Source organism: Triticum urartu, chromosome 7, assembly GCF_003073215.2.
Source record: "Triticum urartu cultivar G1812 chromosome 7, Tu2.1, whole genome shotgun sequence".
Lineage (NCBI taxonomy): Eukaryota > Viridiplantae > Streptophyta > Magnoliopsida > Poales > Poaceae > Triticum > Triticum urartu.
In genome coordinates this window covers 503,643,667-503,649,795 of record NC_053028.1, presented here as the reverse complement: position 1 = coordinate 503,649,795, position 6,129 = coordinate 503,643,667, and positions in this window count along the sequence as shown.

The window sequence follows — 6,129 nt, the reverse complement described above, 5'->3', positions numbered from 1 at the left end:
CGGAACCCCCCGAGAAGTATATGGGCCTTATTGGGCCATAGTGGGAGAGAGGAGAAGGGAGCCTAGGAGGGGGATCCCCCCCCAAAGCCCAATACGAATTGGGTGGGGGCCCGGCCCCCCTTTCCTTCCTCCTCTTTCCCCCTTCCTTCCTCTCCTAATCCAACTAGGGAAGGGGGGAATCCTACTCCCGGTGGGAGTAGGACTCCCTTGGGCGCGCCATAGAGGGTCGGCCCCTCCCCCTCCTCCACTCCTTTATATACGGGGGAGGGGGCAGCCCATAAACACACAAGTTGACAATTGTCTTAGCCGTGTGCGGTGCCCCCCTCCACCATAATCCACCTCGGTCATATTGTTGCAGTGCTTAGGCGAAGCCCTGTTCCGGTAGCTTCATCATCACCGTCATCACGCCATCATGCTGACGAAACTCTCCCTCGACACTCAGCTGGATCTAGAGTTCGCAGGACGTCACCGAACTGAACGTGTGCAGATCGCGGAGGTCTCATACCTTCGGTGCTAGGATCGGTCAGATCGTGAAGACGTTCGACTACATCAACCGCGTTGTCATAACGCTTCCGCTTACGGTCTACGAGGGTATGTGGACAACACTCTTTCCCCCTCGTTGCTATGCATCACCTAGATGGATCTTGCGTGTGCGTAGGATTCTTTTTATATTACTACATTCCCCAACAATATTAATATCATTATTCATAACATACATCTCATTCATAATGAAAGTATGGCCCTTAAGTTTATTCATAATACTAAACATCAAAAGTTCTGTTATGAACAACCTTCTTGCAAGATACCTTACACAAAGAGCTAGAGTGTGTAAAACTCTATAATGAATTATGAAAATAAATACATAGGGAATACAGCGATGGAAGGTATAGTAACTTTTACTATGATCCCATAGCATATCAAAACCTCATTCCTGGCTCGTCTTTCAGGCGGTAGTAGTTCTTGCATGGATTCACAACAGAATGCAATCGAGCGGGTATCTTTGTGATCAACTCACAATACCCAAGAATTAGCGATTAACAAGTTTAATCATAATTCCTAAGAACTATTTCTTCTGACCAGCCTTCTATACATCAATAACTCGTATGACATTCATACATATGAGCTGGATATTCCAGTCTTCACTCCTTTTGCCTTTATACTTCTAACAGTTTAACTTTTAGTATTTCTCCTACTCGCAAAAGAAGAACCCAACTTAAGAGTGGTGTTAGCCACGGACTTCCTAGGCGTGTAAGTCATACTAACAACCTTTGGACACTTCCTTTCTCTTTAAGTTGTTGTTTTATTCACCTTTCATCATATGACAAGTGTTCTTCTGGATCCCTATCTTATCAGTCCAATGCATAGTAAACACTTTACTAATAATTTGCAAACATACATTGCTTTATTTGTATCTGAAAACGATTTTCAGTTCCATGAATATCACATAACTATCCCAAACTTTCGAAGTTCGGGTCTCATGGAAGCAAACATTTTGCACTTGAACGTAACGGAATTCTAGCTTTTGGATCGAAGGACGAGAGTCACATCATTCATAGCATTTGCGGGAGGATACCGAAAGCATGCGATAGGACAAAGTCCTTCTCGGCACTCTTGAGGACAATCCTCACATTACGTTGCCAATCGTAAAGTTTTAAACAGATATTTAACAGCTATTTAATTTTAACAAGGAAGGTGGAAATGTGAGCCATTATTCTACAACTATTTTGCAAGAAACACTTAGATAATATTAATTACACTGAGAATTAAACATGTTAATTCAATAGTGCGCTCCCACTCAAATCAATATCTCTCATAATTGATTGTGAGTGATTCAATATCCATATTACAATTCAACACCAAGGATGCATCCATCTCAAGTGACGAGAATTGCAACCGGTAGGCCAACTTGCCAATCACTTCTTTATGTGACTCTTGTTCATCTTTCGATGCGTGTGTTCCGATCTCATGACTTTCATGCTTGAACATCAAGACAACCAAGTGACCTCGCTGTGAGGTCTCAACTCACCCGCCTCACACTTCTCTAATCGCTCGTACCCATGCATCCATGTGATACCCCGAAGAGATAGGTGCCATGACGGTACTACACTCGGGAGAACACTAACTACTTGATATTTTAAGTGATAGATCACCCTAATAAAAAGAGACTACCGCACAATCAAGAAGGGTGTATCATAAGGGATAAACATCTCAGGCAATTCATAATAGCATGATATGGTATAGCCCTTTCTGACGGAGAAGTCTTTCATTTCTTCGTCTTCAGTATTTGCCTCGATGTTCACCTTCATGAATATTGCCACCACCTTGTCAATGCACCAGATAATATTGCTATCTCTATAGCTAATAAAATAAGTGCATTACTTAAGGTTGACACGCAGGTCATTTAAAGTGACAATCATATGGCTCCAGCCATCATGCCGAATCATGACATGCAGGTCATGTTAATTTTAGATTATATAGTCATCTCATACATAATAAAATTATTATGAGCACTGCTATACCACATCACATGCAAACCATCCTGCAAAACCAAGTTAGACGCCTCTAATCGGTTCATACAAAAAAGGTTTTACGTGGCTTCTAAGGTTTCGTAACAAACCGAAGCTACCAACGTCCATCATCAAGTATGATAATTCAAGTCGCTAGATTAACTTTGCAGGGTGTATGAAGCACGAGATAATAAAATCTCGAACCCCATACTAAACTTCGTCATACGCATGACCCCTGTGCAGATCATATCTTCATTGCCCTTTTGTGTGCGAAACATCCATCTTTCTTTAACTATGGTGGAACCCAAAGAACTGTTAGCACTTCGTTGATATGTTAATCAGCATACTCAGGGAGCAGCATGAAAGGATCGCGGATTGCCAGAACTTTGTGAGATTCCACCATGCTATCAAGATTAGGATTATGCAAATTCAAGGGAAGCAACATGAACATCGGGTAATAGATTTCATCTGCTACCCGCACAAATAATTTTCAGTAATAGAACTCATCTACTACCTAATTATATTATGCAACACCCATACATCTCTATGTATTCTAGATCGCAACATGCGTCTACGCATAGCACGGCTCATTATGCCACTATAGGGTAACGCGGTAGAAAACAAAAATTTCCGACCTATGCACCAGCCCAGGACCACTATGGAGACTGCATACAACGTTTGATCTTTTTCGTTACCGACTCGTAGCGCAGTGGAAGTAGAGTCGATGACGATCGGTGATGCGGATCCCCGCAGCTAGGATTTACAACCTCCCAACCGCGAGGATGTACTCCCTCATCTGCCCCAAAGACAGCCCTCCGGGAAGCGGTCGGACAGTCCCTCGGACGGTGTTGCAAACAGCCCTTCGGGAGGCACTCTCAAAACTCGGACGGTCACTCGAGCAGCCCTTCGGGAGGACTCACAGAACTCGGACCGTCATGTGGACAGCCCTTCGGGAGGCACTCTCAAAACAGTCCCTCGGGCACAAAGATCAAAACTACGACCTCTCTACGGGGTTGCACACATACGGTGTCATCTATCCGGCAGGGCTTCGCCGTCCTGAACTTGTTCCTGCCGGAACCCAGACGGCCTTTCAGCTCTACGAAACTATTTCACGGGGAGGGAGAGAGAAGCCAGATCATAGCATGGCACTTGTATGGGAGAAAGAGTGTGTCTTTAGGCAGCCCCCTCCACCCCTATTTATAGGCCAAGCCCAAGGGTGGCTTCTCCAAGAAGCCAAAGGGATAATACCAAAAGGCCCTCAAGGTGGCTTCTCCAAGAAGCCAAGCAAAAAGCACTTTCACTATTCATGACAAAAAATTTCAGCATCCGTTCGAACTAAAAATATTTATGTGGGCTCAGAACATTTCCAGTACCCACTAAAATAATTTTCAACGCGTTCCGAAACAATTTCGGTTTAGTGATTTTCATCTGCGCGAAGCAAACAAGAATGTATTTTCACTATTCATGAAGACAATTTTTCGCGTCCATTAAATCCGAAAATATTTCATGGGTCTTAGAATAACTCCAGTACCCACTAAAATGATTTTGGATTCATTCCGAAACAATTTCAGATTAGTGAATTTCATCTGCGAAAAGCAATCAAACCGGTACGACAGCTCCAGAACATTTCTGGTTTTTAACCCGAAAAAATTCCCAGAAGTTTTCAGAATAATTCTGGCACCCTCCAAGAATTATCAGGCCTGTCTCGAAACCAATTTTACTTAATGGTATATCCCGAAACAAATTTTCGGTTGTACGAAACTATTTTTCTATTCTCTCTCCGGAACTCTTCCATTATCTCCGAAACTTTTTCGGCAAATTTCTCTCAGACTCCCTGTCTAGTATTCAGCAGATAGATGACCCTTAAGCATGTGACCCTATAGGTTCTGTGAAGCATAGACATGACCAGAACACTTTCTGATCAATGATCAACATCGGAGCCATGGACACCCATATTGACCCCTATACCCACACGAATGAATATTTGAGTGAACCTCCAATTGTCGTGTGCTATTCATGTTGCTTCGTGATATGTTACAAATACCCGAGGTGAGACATGTTGGCATCCCCGTGGATCAACAACTTGTCTACTATGCCAGTTACCTCGTTATTGGTATTGTTCTCTTTTCTCGTTCTCGTGTTCCGGCATCCCCGTGATCAAATCACAAAGTGTCTGGCTAGACGATGATGGATACCATAACACCGAGAGGGCCGAGAGATATCTCTCCATCGTCGAAGGATCAAATCCCAATCTTGAGCTATCAAGTTACTTGACATACTTTTCCATTTACCCGTAAGCCGTCGTAATAGCCACTTATTTAGGGATGACGTTTAACAAACCCCAAAGTTCATGAAGCAAGCATGAAGAAACTCGATGCTCTCATGGTCTAAGGAATCATGCAAACATTAACCATCTCTGGGTTATGTACCATTAACTTGTGACGAATGAATCTCATAGCATAACATTAATCCGGGTCGATTCAACACAAATGTTCTCTTAACATTATGCCCTCAAAGTTGTTGTCATAGACATGCCCATGATCAGGAAAACAAAACCATCATGCAACACTTGAGCTAGTCATAGAGGCTAGACTAGGAATACTTCTTACCGTTTATTATTCCACACGTGCATATGAGTCTTCCTCCGAGCCTCGTGTTATTGCAGACTCGAGAACCATAGCAGTTATAGCATGGAACATAAACATAATTATGAACATGGAGATAAATAATAGCATTTATTATTGACTCTAGGTCATATCTCCTACAATTTGGACACCGAAAGTGTTTCGGGACGTACCGGGAAGGAATCAGGTCACCGAAAGGGGTTCTGGGCACCCCCCCCCCCCCCCCCCCGGCAAGATATGGGCCTTATGGGCCAAACGAGGGGATAGACCAGCCCACAAGAGGGCTGGTGCGCCCCTTCCTTGTTTGGCCAGCCCTAGGGAAGGAAAAGGGGGAGGGCTAGCCCCTCCTGCCTTTCCCTCTCATGGGAGAAAGGAAATGGGGGGCGCCACCTTCCCCTGCCTTTCCCCGCACTCCAAATAAGGAAAGGGGCACGGCTTGGGAGGGACCCCAAGTAGGATTCCTCCTACTTGGGCGCCTCCTTTGGCTGCTCCTCCCTCCCACCTATATATATGTGGGAGGGGCGCCTAGCACACCCCAGATCAATTGTTAGCCGTGTGCGGTGCCCTCCTCCACCGTTTACACCCCCGATCATATTTTCGTAGTGCTTAGGCGGAGCCCTGCAGAGATCACTTCACCATCACCATTACCATGCCGTCATGCTGACGGAACTCATCTACTACCTCGATGTCTTGCTAGATCAAGAAGGAGAGGGACGTCACCGAGCTGAACGTGTGCAGAACGTGGAGGTGTAATGCATTCGGTACTTGATCGGTTGACGTGAGAAGAAGTTCAACTACATCAACCGCGTTGTGAAACGCTTCCGCTTACGGTCTACGAGGGTACGTAGACACACAGTCTCCCCTCGTTGCTATGCATCTCCATGGATAGATCATTGTGTGTGCGTAGATTTTTTTTGTTTTCCATGCAACGATTACCAAAAGTAGTCACCAAAGGACCGGACCCCATGGTAGAGACGGTAGAAGATATTTTTCTACAT